A 12403-nucleotide genomic window follows, 5' to 3' on the forward strand; every position below is an offset into this window, starting at 1 on the left:
CCAGGAATTGGGCCACCACCCAATTTTTGACCTTTTATGATTGGCCTCAGAACTGTCATGGCACTGGTGAGTTTGTCATTTAGCATGCTAATGCGTTATGAGGAGTGTTTAATGAGGCTCAAGGTCCACTGGAAGTGTAATCTTCTGCCATCTTGGACCTGGTTGGTTCTAACCAGTTTTTGTCATGTCCTAAAATTGCCATTCTTTTAAAAGTTGTGCCCTGCCCCCTTACCTTCTTTTTCACTACTCCAAACTCTCTCTGCTGGGGCAGCTGGGCTGGGTGAGTGCTTTGACCTCAGCCACACACGGTGCTGGAGGAAGATCTTGTCACCATTGCACAATTCCCTTCCCCCATGGTTAGTGTCCCCCTTGTGGGGGAGGTGCTTGGTCATCTTTTCAGGTGTGACCATTTCAACCCATCAGAGAGGATCTAATATTGATAGTATTTAGCCTCAAATGAGAAGGGAATTATCCTGATTCTTTTTCTTCCTGAAGGCTCCTTGCACCTGCATAAATTTGCCCAATTCCTTCTAGCAACCCAGCTATTCATACCAAGAAATATGGAGAACAGCCTTTATCAAGCTCTACATTAGGGGAAATGTCCAGTTATATTCTATTCTGAGGATAATGGATGCCTAGCTGCCTACATTTACACAACAGAGGGTATCAATCGTGAAATTTTTCTAGGAACAAAGACTTCCTCCGAGATGATTCACTGCCTCCACCTTGCTGCCTGGTGACTTTGAAATGGTGGCTTACTGAGGTAGAAAGACAGAAAATTTTACTTTCTAGGCATCCAATTACAAATCTAGTACATACTTGTGCCATGAATCAATGTCAAGTTTGTAAGTCAGAAGTCAATAAATTCACCCGAATGCACATTCTTTCCCTGATTGAAGACTGAGAAACATTTCACATTTCCCTGGCTATTGGCTCCTTTCCCAAATTTCTCAGAAATCACGGACAGTGACTCTGCAATCATATTTCCAAGTTCTGACGAGATTCATCCAAAACCAGAGCTCACACAGTGGTGGCTAGTTACTCCCAAAACTCTTCACTGATCTTTTTTTTTTTTTTTTCTCTTCACTGATCTTGAGCTTGACATCCTTCTTCTGCAGTTTGCCTTTTACACTTTCTGGCTTGAGAATTACTCTTGAGGGAGAGAAACATTATGCATTAAAAGTTATGCCCCATTCTGCCACACTAAATGTGGGGTCTGGCTCTTCCTTGTTATTTTTCCTGCTCCAAATAAATTTCTAGAACAGTCTTTCTGTGGTCTCAGTCATTTGTTTAAGCCTCAGCTCATTTTACACGTTAGGATTCCTGACACCAGTCTTACAGGTTTGTGCTTTTTGGTTTTTCTTTTTGGCCCTCCCACTGTTACACTCGCTCTTTGAAATTCTGGACTCACTCTGTGTTTGCGATGGTTTCTTTACATGACCCCTCTTTCCTGCTCCGCCTTCTTTCTCACTGAGGTTATTAGTTTATTCCTCACTCCACAGATATTTGTGTGGCGCCCACCATGTGTTAAGCACAGCGCTGGGCACACCAACACACCAGGGAATGAAACCAGATGTGGTGTCTGCTCTTACAGACATCATTCCAATAACTAGACAAATAAATACTAAATTACAACTCTGATAACTGTGAAGAAGAGGTACACAGTGCTCTAGGAATGTATGAGTTTTGTTTTTTTTTTAATCTAGATAAAGATGCAAAGAAGAGATTACTGGGTTAAGATCTAAAAGATGAGAAGGAAGGATTTACTGAGGTCAAAAAGGGAGAAGGAAACAATCTAATTTTAAAAATGGGCAAAAGATCTGAACAGACATCTCATCAAAGATAATATACAGATGGTAAATAGCATCTGAAAAGATGCTGAACATCACAGTCATTAGGAAATTGCAAATTAAAACAACAATGAAATACCGCTATACACTAATATATATGTATACGTGAATGGCCAAAATCCAAAATACGGGCAATGCCAGATTCTGGGAAGGACCTGGAACAGCAGGAGCTCTCCCACGTTGCTGGTGGGAACGCAAAATGGAGCAGCCACTTTAGAAGACAGTTCGGTGATTTCTTACAAAACTACACGTACTCTTACCATAGGACCCAGAAATCGTACTCCTTGGTACTTACTCAAATGAGTTGAAGACTATGTCCACACAAAAAATGTTTATAGCAGCTTTATTCATAATTGCTAAAACTTGGAAGCAACCAAGATGTCCTTCAGTAGGTGTGTGGATACATAAACTGTGGTACATCCAAACAATGGAATATTATTTAGCACTAAAAAGAAATGAACTATCAAGCCAGGAAAAGACACAGAGAGACCTTACAAAAGCATATTGCTAAGTGAGAGAAGCCAATATGAAAAGGTTACATACTGTATAATTCCAACTATGGCATTCTGAAAAAAGCAAAACTATGCAGGCAATACAAAAAAAATCAGTGTTTGCCAGGGGTTTGGGAGGAAGGAGGGATGAATAGGTGGAGCACAAGGGATTTTAAGGGCAGCGAAAATACTCCGTATGATACTGTAAGATATCTGTCTTGTACATTTATCCACACCCATAGAATGTACACCACAAAGAGTGACCCGTAATGTAAACTATGGACTGGTTGATAATGATGTGTCGATGCTGGTTCATGGATTATAACAAATGCACACACTGGTGTGGGATATTCATGGTAGGGGAGGCCGTGTGTGTGTGTGTGTGTGTGTGTGTGCGTGTGTGTGTGTTGGGGTGCGGGGAGGGTGGGAAACAGGGTATATGGGAACTCTTTATACTTTCTGCTCAATTTTGCTGTGAACCTAAAAGCGCTGTAAAAAATAAAGTCTATGAGTATTTCTTTAAAGGGGGGTGGGGGGAGAAGGAGACTTCCAGGAAGAAACTAGCATGTACAAAGGCCCGGTGGCACAGGGAAGCTTGGCGATTACGAGCACTGAAGGAAGGCCGCTGTGGGTAGAGCAAACTAGGTGGAACTGATGGAACTGGAGAGACAGATGAGGACCAGGCTCTACAGGGGCTGGCAGGTTGTTAAAGCAGTTTTTCTTAATTCTGAAAGCACCAGGAAACCATTGAGTGGTTTCAGGGATGTGGAGGTGGGATAGGGACAGCAGGAATACAGTCAGATTTGTATGTCAAAGCAATCACTCTGGCTACAATGCGGAGCGTGGAAAATGCATTGGAATTCTGGAAGAGGCCAGAGCTGATGTGAGGAAGCCAGCTGGGAAGTGGACGCTCTAGCACCGTTGAAACATAAAGGCAGCCTGACAAGAGTGGGTGATGTGGGAATGGGAAGAAAGGCAAGATGAATCGAGGATGTAAAATGGACAGTCCGTCACGGGGAGGGGGAAGGGTAAGCTGGGACAAAGTGAGAGAGTGGCATGGACATATATACCAATATTGACACATGTTTTAGAATTACGTCCAACAAAAGAGCTCACCTTCTTTCTCCTGCTTTTAGAGAGTTGAAGCAAATTAAACATTCTTGGGTTGTCTGCAGGACACGTGGTCACCCTACTTAGATAGCACTCACCACGTACCAGGCGCTGCTCTGAGAGCATTTTAGCCCATTAAATCCTCTCAACAACCCAAGTAGGTGCAGTTATCATCTTCATTTTACAGATGGGGAAACTGAGTCACATAGAGGTTGACTAATTTGTCTCCGTTCACACAGCTAGGATTTGAGCTCTGGCTCTGGAGTCCATGCTCTTAGCCATTACTGGAATTGCTTCTCAAATGTGGTCTTTCTGCAGGATATTTCAAACTAGTCCTCGAGAGAGAAATCCTTTTGCCTCTTGGGTCAGAAGTGGAGGATGGAAGTCTGCAGGTGCCTATTTCATGGAGAAAAGAACAAAGCTGCAGGGTAAACTGAGATGAGAGACGGGGGAGGGACAGAGAGAGAGAGATAAAACGAGAGAGAAAGATAAAACGAGACAGAGAGATAGGCAGAGAAAAACCAGGGAGTGAAAGAGATCTAAAAGGTCTGCAGGGAACCACAGTAGCCAAAATGTCTCTCAGACACAGTTGGCCCTTTTCCTGATAGTCAGAAAGTGGATGTCAATTTGCTAGGAGGCATGAGGAAAACAAAAGATGAACATCTCCTGAAACCTGGGGCTAAAAGCCAGGTAACTGGGGAGCTGTCATTACCTTGAAGAATTTGCTGAAGACCAAAAGCAGGCATGGGCCTTGGCCAGGCATTGTCTGATGATATGGTTCTTAACCAAAAGTGTATATCTAGTCTTTGGGGGAATGCTTTAAAATTCCTGATAGCAGACTTACAGAATCTCTTGGGATGGTGTTGATTCTAGGCATCCGTAGTTTTTAAAAGCTTCTCAGGTGATTCTGATAAGGGTCCTTGGTTAAGACCTACTGGTCTGAAGACAGACAACTGATGCTCATAAGAGGTCTCTTGGTGAGATATTTACCAGGAGCTTGAGAGATAAAAATGAAATCCCTGAATTCAGAAGTCAGCCTGGGGACCCTGGGATTAGTAGGACCTTGAGGAAGCTTGGCCCAGAGGCCTTCAACTTATTCAGCTGGACTCCGCGTGGGTCAACTGTGTCCCATGAGGCAGAAATGGCCCAGAAACATCTTGAGACAAACCAGAGGGTGAGACCAAGGAAAGTGGGTCTTCCTCCGAAGTAAGCCTGGGTCCCAATGAAGCTCAAGGGCGCCTTAACACCTCCCTTCACTGGGAGTGCGGGATTTGACCACCATACGTTCAGGTGTCGAATCACAGCTTCTGAGCTGAGCGTGGCTATTACTGGAATGACCATAGAGGGTTTGAATGAAAAATAGTTAAAATGGCGTTACCATTATATCAACACTCCCTGCTTGAGTGAAGAAGAATTTCTTTTGTCTAGAAATAAACACACATCTCCCCCCTTTGCAAGAGACTCAGGAAAAAATGAGCGGAAGACATTGCAAGGGAGTGGCAATCCCACAATAGATACAATAGAACTACATAAAAAGGAAAGCAATGAAAAGATAAACATGAGATTGGGGCTCAAGGTTATTTTGAGCAGGGAGGGTCACAGGGAGGGTGAGTGTGGGAGGAATGGTTAGGGAGGCTTTTGTTTTGAGTGTTATGTTTCTGGGTACTTAATCCATTATCCAAATGACTGGCAAAACAACCAACTAAACAAACAGAAGTGGCCATGCCTGGAATAATGATAAGAGTGTGTTATGAAATAGGGATTATGGTTAACCCAATTCTGTGCACCTGAGGGCCAATTTAAAAATAAATTTAAATGTATATTTAGAGGGGAAAAAAATCACTTGCAAATGATCCCACCACCCATAGGGCAACCACTGTTAACATTTCCCTTCCCAGACGTTTTCTTACATCTTTTTTTTTTTTACATTATATTGTAACCGTAATTTTTTGTATCCTCCTCTTTTTAAAAAATTAATAGACAATTAACTGTTTTTAGAGCAGTTTTAGGTGCACAGCAAAATTGAGCAGAATGTACAGATATCCTTCTCTTTTTACTTAACATTAGGGGATATACATGTTTTCATTTCATTAAGTTTCTCAGGAACAAAAGTTTTTACTGTCAACATAATGTTTCCTTAAACGGATATAATGTGGTTTACTTAGCCTACCACCACTGGTCCCTAGGGTTGTTTCCCATTTTTTGGTGGTATAAATAAAGTAGTGATGAACATTTTAGTGCATAAATTCCACCCCGCCACACATACATACTTAGCATTATTAATTTTTATTTTTTTAAAACTGTACCCAGAAGTCTGATTATTTTTCCCTTTACCTCAATAGCCATGTGCATGATCTTTTTTCTTTCTTTGAAAGCCATTATTATCTTTTTTGACATTAATTAATTAATTTATTTTTGCTGTGTTGGGTCTTCATTTCTGTGTGAGGGCTTTCTCTAGTTGTGGCAAGCGGGGGCCACTCATCATCGCGGTGCGCGGGCCTCTCACTATCGCGGCCTCTCCCGCTGCGGAGCACAGGCTCCAGACGCGCAGGCTCAGTAGTTGTGGCTGACGGGCCTAGTCACTCCGCGGCATGTGGGATCCTCCCAGACCAGGGCTTGAACCCGTGTCCCCTGCATTAGCAGGCAGATTCTCAACCACTGCGCCACCAGGGAAGCCGCCTTAGCATTATTTTTAAGGACAGATTCTTGGAGTTATTGAATGAACAAATATGAACATTTAAAGGCTGATTTGCCAAACTACCAACTTATTTTCCAGAAATTTTATGCAAATTTACACCTTGACCAGAAGAATTTGAGATGATCTACTCACTGCCTTCTTACCAGCTGTGGTGGACATACTAAGAGCCTCCACCCCCTAATAGGTCCTAATCCCTGGAACCTATGTAGAGGTGACCTTACATGGCAAAGGGGTATTAAGGTTGCTAATCAGCTGATCTTGAGTTGGGGAGATTATCCTGGATTATCTAGATGGGCCCAAATGTAATCACAAGGGTCCTTAAGAGGAAGACAGAAGAGAACCAGAAAGGTAGCTGTGTGAGAATCACCCAGGCCCATGTTGCTGGTTTTGAAAAAGGAGGAAGGGGCCATGAGCCAGGGAATGTAGGGGATGTCTAGAAGCTGGAAAAGGCAAGGAAATGGATTCTCCCCCAGAGCCTCCAGAAGCAACACAGCCCTGCTGACACCGTGACCTTAGGCCAGCGAGACTGTGCGGGACTTCTGACTACAGAGCTGTAAGAGACTATGTTTGGGCTGTTTTAGGCCACTAAATTTGAGGTCATTTGTTGCTGCAGCAATAGAAAACTGTATTGGGTATCTTCATTTTGTTTCATTCCAATGGCATTTAATGGCTGTTTGTTTGTTTGTTTGTTGGGCCTCTCACTGTTGTGGCCTCTCCCATTGCAGAGCACAGGCTCCGGACACGCAGGCTCAGCGGCCATGGCTCACGGGCCCAACCGCTCCATGGCACGTGGGACCTTCCCGGACCGGGGCACGAACCCGTGTCCCCTGCATCGGCAGACGGGCTCTCAACCACTGCGCCACCAGGGAAGCCCTAATGGCTGTTTTAATTTGTATTTCTTTGCTATTTGGGGTAGAGCACAGCTTTCATTCTGTCCACCCAGAAAAGACTCTTCTGGGAAGTGCTCCTAGTCTTCCTTCTAAACATGTGGTCCAAGATCAAGCTGGTACCTGAGCCAAGCTAAGCCATTCAGAGCCTTTCTTTGTAATTAAAAAATTTATGGGGGCTTCCCTGGTGGCGCAGTGGTTGAGGGTCTGCCTGCCGATGCAGAGGACGCGGGTTCGTGCCCCGGTCCGGGAAGATCCCACATGCCGCAGAGCGGCTGGGCCCATGAGCCACGGCCGCTGAGCCTGCGCGTCCGGAGCCTGTGCTCCGCAGCGGGAGAGGCCACAACAGTGAGAGGTCCACGTACCGCAAAAAAAAAAAAAAAAAAATTATGATTAGAGAAAACAAGCCCCATCCTTCTGCGCTGGTGCAGAGGAGAGGTGAGTCACAGCCGCTGCCAAGGGCATGTCTCTGCCATCCACACAAAGCCTGTCAGAGTGAACAACGCTGACATGCAGAGGAAAGCAAGAAAGAGGGGCAGGGAGAAAGTCTCAGTGGTTTGGGTTGCTGAAGTCAGTTACAGCCCTGCTCTCTTCCAATGTGTGACCCTTCCAATAGATGTCTCTTTTGCAGAAATTAGTTTGAGTTGTGTTTCTGTCCCTTACCACTAAAAGAATCTTAATACAGAAACTGGAACATGAACTGGGGTGTGGAAATCGAGGAACCCCCAGATGACTGAATCAAGGTTGGTTGGCATGCCGTGAGCATCCACAGATCCTAGGCTGGGAAAATTGCCTACCCTATTTTTACGTTATCAAGGCAGTTGGTTAGACTATTTTCCAGTGGCTCTTGGGACTCAGACCATGTGCCATTCAGACTTACACTTGGCAGACACGGTATGAAATATGAGGATGATAGAATGTGGCAGTAATTTCTCGCAGCCTTAGGTAGGGTGCCGTGAGAGGAAGAGAAGACCTGGAAGCAGCAAACATTCAGGGAGCTGCTGGACAGAGAGATAGCAGCTTTAAGAGAGGTCTTTCTGTTGGTAGCCAGCAGTCCCAAATGGCTGAGGTCACAGAGTTATACCATTTGCTCAACTGCAAAAGCTGAATGCTTTGCCCCACACCAAAGGTTCTGCACTGATTAAGAAGCCACGGGATCCTGGGAGTTGGAATGGTGATACCTGGAAAGGACCACAACCAGCCCAGCGCCCCATGTTGTGCACTCCCTGCCTCATGAGGAATTGCATCCTCTTCCCACCCCACCCCAGTGTGATGTGAAAGTCGCAGAACAGGGACAATATTGAGAGCAGGCCAGCCGTGGCTTCCCTCTCCACATTTCCCGCTGAGCCCCAGGAGAAGAGCAGAGCCTCCAGATCTGTAGTAAGAGGCTGGAGTCATGTGAGCAGAGTCCAATACACCTCTCATGCCTTACAACTTTCTGGAGTTGGAAATTGGCCAACAGAGACCCCCAAAATGAAAGTCACAGTCCGATGATCATCGTTTTCAACGTTGAAATGCTAAAATAGCCCACATCTGCCAAACTGAGGTGTGTGATTTCTCAACCACTGAGGTAGTATTACTTTTTCGAACTTTCCTGATGATAAGAATCACCTGAGATGATTGTTAAAAAATGCAGATTCCCAAGATGCTCCCCCTGGAGACTCAGTGGATCTGGGGTGTGATTGAGAATTTTCATCAAATTCCCCGGGAGATTTCTATCATCCAAAAGATTTGGGAATATCTATCATGAGGTAATTCCTAGGTAGCTAGACCAATAGGAAGTGTTTCGTAAGGCAGTACAGCCCTGAGTGGAGGAAACCTCTCCACCACCCTGCTCGTGAAAGGTTTTGTGGATGTGGGCAAGGGCAATGCTCCCAACAGGCAAAACCTGGAGAGTCAGACTGGTGACCAGAGAACTCAGTCTTTGCCAAGATGCAGTGATATTCACCAGCCACAGCCCTGACCTCACCATCCCTGTCCAGCTGGATGTGGTTCAAATGCGACCACTGTGTGTTGCCTCCTTTTCACCCATTTTCAACAGTAGCATTTATAACAGTTGCCCTGTTTCCCACCAGCATTGTACATGAGGAGTGTGGGAGGTGGTTGGTAGTAATCACAAAGCCAGTGTGGGCAAGATCACGGGGAGCGATGAGAAGGCTTGACCAAGAGGAATAGACACACTCAGGAATCCTGGACTTGAACTTGCTGTCAAGTGACCCTCTAAGTTCGTCCTCTGAGCACCGTTCCTATCCACACCTGGATGCACTAATTTTCTCTAAATATGTGGGAAAATATCTGACATGTACTAAACACTCACTGTGTTCTAGGCACTGTGGAAGTGCCTTGTGTGCATCAGCTCACTAAAGCCTCCCCCAAACCCTATTAGGTAGGTGTTATTCTTATTATCCCTCAATTTACAGATGAGGATCAAGAAACCTGCCCCGAATCGTACAGCTCTTAAGTCATGGGGCCAAGATCTGAACACAGGCAGTCTCCAGATCCTGAGCTCTTAATATTACTCTACACTGCCTCTCCAGTGAAAGAAAAACATGTGAGAGAGAGGAAAATAAAAGGACACAGTCACATTTCAAAAGAAGATAAACATGTCCATGGATAGGAAACAGAAAGGAAATAAGAAGACTAATGTGAAGAAAGACTGCCAACAAAAGCAATCAGCAGGAGATAAACTCCTTTCAGAGGAAAAGAAAATAGTAGAACCAGATGAAAACGATTGTAAAACAAGCAAGTTGAGAATTCTCAAAAGATGAGGGAAAAAATGAACAAGAATAAGTGGATATGGAAGAGGAACAACTAGAAATCCTGGAAATGGAAAAATCTAGTACTTGAAATAAAAACTGAACAGATGGGGGAAGGTCTGGACCAAATACAGTTGAATAAATAATTAGAGCTTTGGAAGATGGAGCTGAGGAATTCACCCAGAACTCAGCGCAGAGGATTTTTTAAAAATCGAAAATGATGAAAGGGTAGTTATGAGACAGGGAAAAGAGTTTGAGAAGCTCCATCCAAGAGAAGATTCAAAAGAAAGGAATAGAGCAAATGGTAGAGAAGACTGAAGAGATAATGGTGAAAAATTCTCCAGAATCTTCAGACAGAAAGTGCCCACTGAACGTTGAGTAGAATAAATAATAAATCCACACTTATACATGCTGGTCTACAGCTGTAGAATGTCAAGAGTGAAACAAGAAAATCTTGAAAACTACGAGAGGAAAGAGAGATCGTCCATCTAGTGGATTCTGGACTTGGAGAGAGAAGCAGTAGCTGGATGACTTTGAGTTACATCCCACTGATAAAAGAGGATGGCTGTATTACAGTAAGAGAGGACACTTGGGGGTATTTTGTGTATGGAAAGAAAATTATGTGGGTATGCGGGGAAGACTATCAATTATTTTGCACACCTCTTCTGAGCAACAGTCTGTCCTTTCTAACCCTTTGGTTCACATGCGCGCTCCATTCTCTTCTAAAGCCTGCTCCCAAACACTGTTTATTAGCCCAGGGAAGGGTCCTTGAGCTAAGGTGACCGATCATAACAGCTCACTCTAGGCCTCAGCTGAGGCACCATGTTGGGTGAATAAGAGCCTTTCCTTGAGAGTTTTGACCTTGAGACCAGAGAGAGCAGGTCCTAGAAGCAAAGCTGTGAGAGGTGAGCCACAGGTGCTCTCAAAAGCCATGCTTCCTGCCACGTGGACAATGCCAGTCTGAGAGAGAATAAGGTTGTTCTGTAGAGAAAAACAAAGATGAAAGAGAGAGAGAGAGAGAATCCTGTCAATGTGTAAGAACGACCGGGTCCTAGTTGTATCTCTGCTCGTCCGATCTTTTATGAATCTTCCCTAAATTCTCCACTTTAACTAAACTTATAAAACTTAAATTTCTACTATTTTCAGCCAAATGAGTCTTAGTTAATGGAATGGTAAGATTGACACTGTATTATCCTTGAAGTATTTGCATGTTTTCTTTGGGGGAAACGTCTTTGTTTATTTTTCTTCTGGGTCTTATATATTTTTTTGTTTGTTTCTTTTAAATATGCAGTATTCCCAAACCAAATTTCTATTCTCCTGATCCCAATCCTCTTTCTTTTCTCCCTTTCTCCACCGAAGGCTTCCTCATCTTTACGCACACCCAAGCCAAGGACTTCAGTATCGTCAACTCCTTCTGCTTCTGATTTCATGCCCCCAGCACCGCGCAGCCATGAAATCCCATCAATTCTGCCTGTGGAAGTACCTCTCAGATCCATCTATTCACTTTAACAACGATTAACCCACCCAATGACAGGGCTCCAGGCAACTCTCTCATTTGCTGCTCAGTGTAATTTTCTGGAGGGGAATTTGGGAATGTATTTCAATAATCTTTAAAATAGTTCTATTGATACTTTTGACTCAGCAGTTGCACCCTATGAATAAGGGGGTGGTGGTAAAAGATAAGAACAAAGACATTTTTAGAAAGCAAGAACATGTACAACGACATGTTTTAAAATAATATTTAATAAGATGAAGTGTTGCTTAAGATATGATGTTAAATAAGAAATGATATGAAACATATTTGTACATAGTATGATTCTAATGTCATTAAAATATATGTCAGATTCAGTGATTATGCAAAATTTGATATGATCTATAGGCTTTCATTCCTTCCACCCTCATTCTCAAACCACGGCCCACCACGGGTCCCTTCTGAGAATGAGGTGGGTGTGGTTAGGAAGTGACAGCCTCAAAGTCATTTGAGGCTTTTCTAGTTCAGTGTACAGAATGCTGAGTGCAGTATAATTTTCAACATCTTCATACTGTACATTCTGTGACAATATAGACTCCCCTCCAGTTGCTGTCTTCCGTTACTTTCACAGGAATGCAACCCCACACTTAACACAATTTAACTTTTATCCCCACACGTAATCCCATTTTGGTGGGATTTTAATGCATTTGTATATCTAATAGGGAAAAAATAGGTAAACACACCAAAATGTTAATAGTGGCTAACCCTGCAGGATGAAGTTTGTTGATTTTAACGTACTCCTGTATCTTTAAATATTTTTTTAAAATGTAACTGTCAATAGCTGCTTAGCATTCTACCATATGGATACACTCCAACTTATTTAATCAAACCCCATTCTTGAACACTTAGAGAACTTCCCATTTCCCACTATCGTAAACAATGCTGCGGTGAACATCTTGGTATCTACATCTCTACGCCAGCTGGGTCCTGCAGAATTATACAGGCCTGAGGCAAAACAGCTCCTGTCTTCCAGGACATTTCCTCCTTTGTAGAGGAGAGCAGACACTTAGAGAAACAACTGCAATGTGAGACACAGTGTGGTTAGTGCCTTATCAGAGGAGAAGATTCAAATCCAGGCAG

At 43.7% G+C, this 12403-nt stretch overlaps 1 long non-coding RNA gene across 2 annotated transcripts in view; it reads left to right on the forward strand.

Annotated features, from left to right (window-relative positions):
• LOC137211132 (uncharacterized) overlaps positions 1-11592 on the forward strand; it is a 30536-nt gene extending 18944 nt beyond the window's left edge. For both annotated transcript variants that reach the window (XR_010936919.1, XR_010936920.1), the window contains exon 3: positions 11152-11592. This is a non-coding gene — a long non-coding RNA (uncharacterized lncRNA). The remainder of the gene's footprint in view (positions 1-11151) is intronic.
• Positions 11593-12403: the final 811 nt, after the last annotated feature.

Source organism: Pseudorca crassidens, chromosome 2 (assembly GCF_039906515.1).
Source record: "Pseudorca crassidens isolate mPseCra1 chromosome 2, mPseCra1.hap1, whole genome shotgun sequence".
Classification (NCBI taxonomy): domain Eukaryota; kingdom Metazoa; phylum Chordata; class Mammalia; order Artiodactyla; family Delphinidae; genus Pseudorca; species Pseudorca crassidens.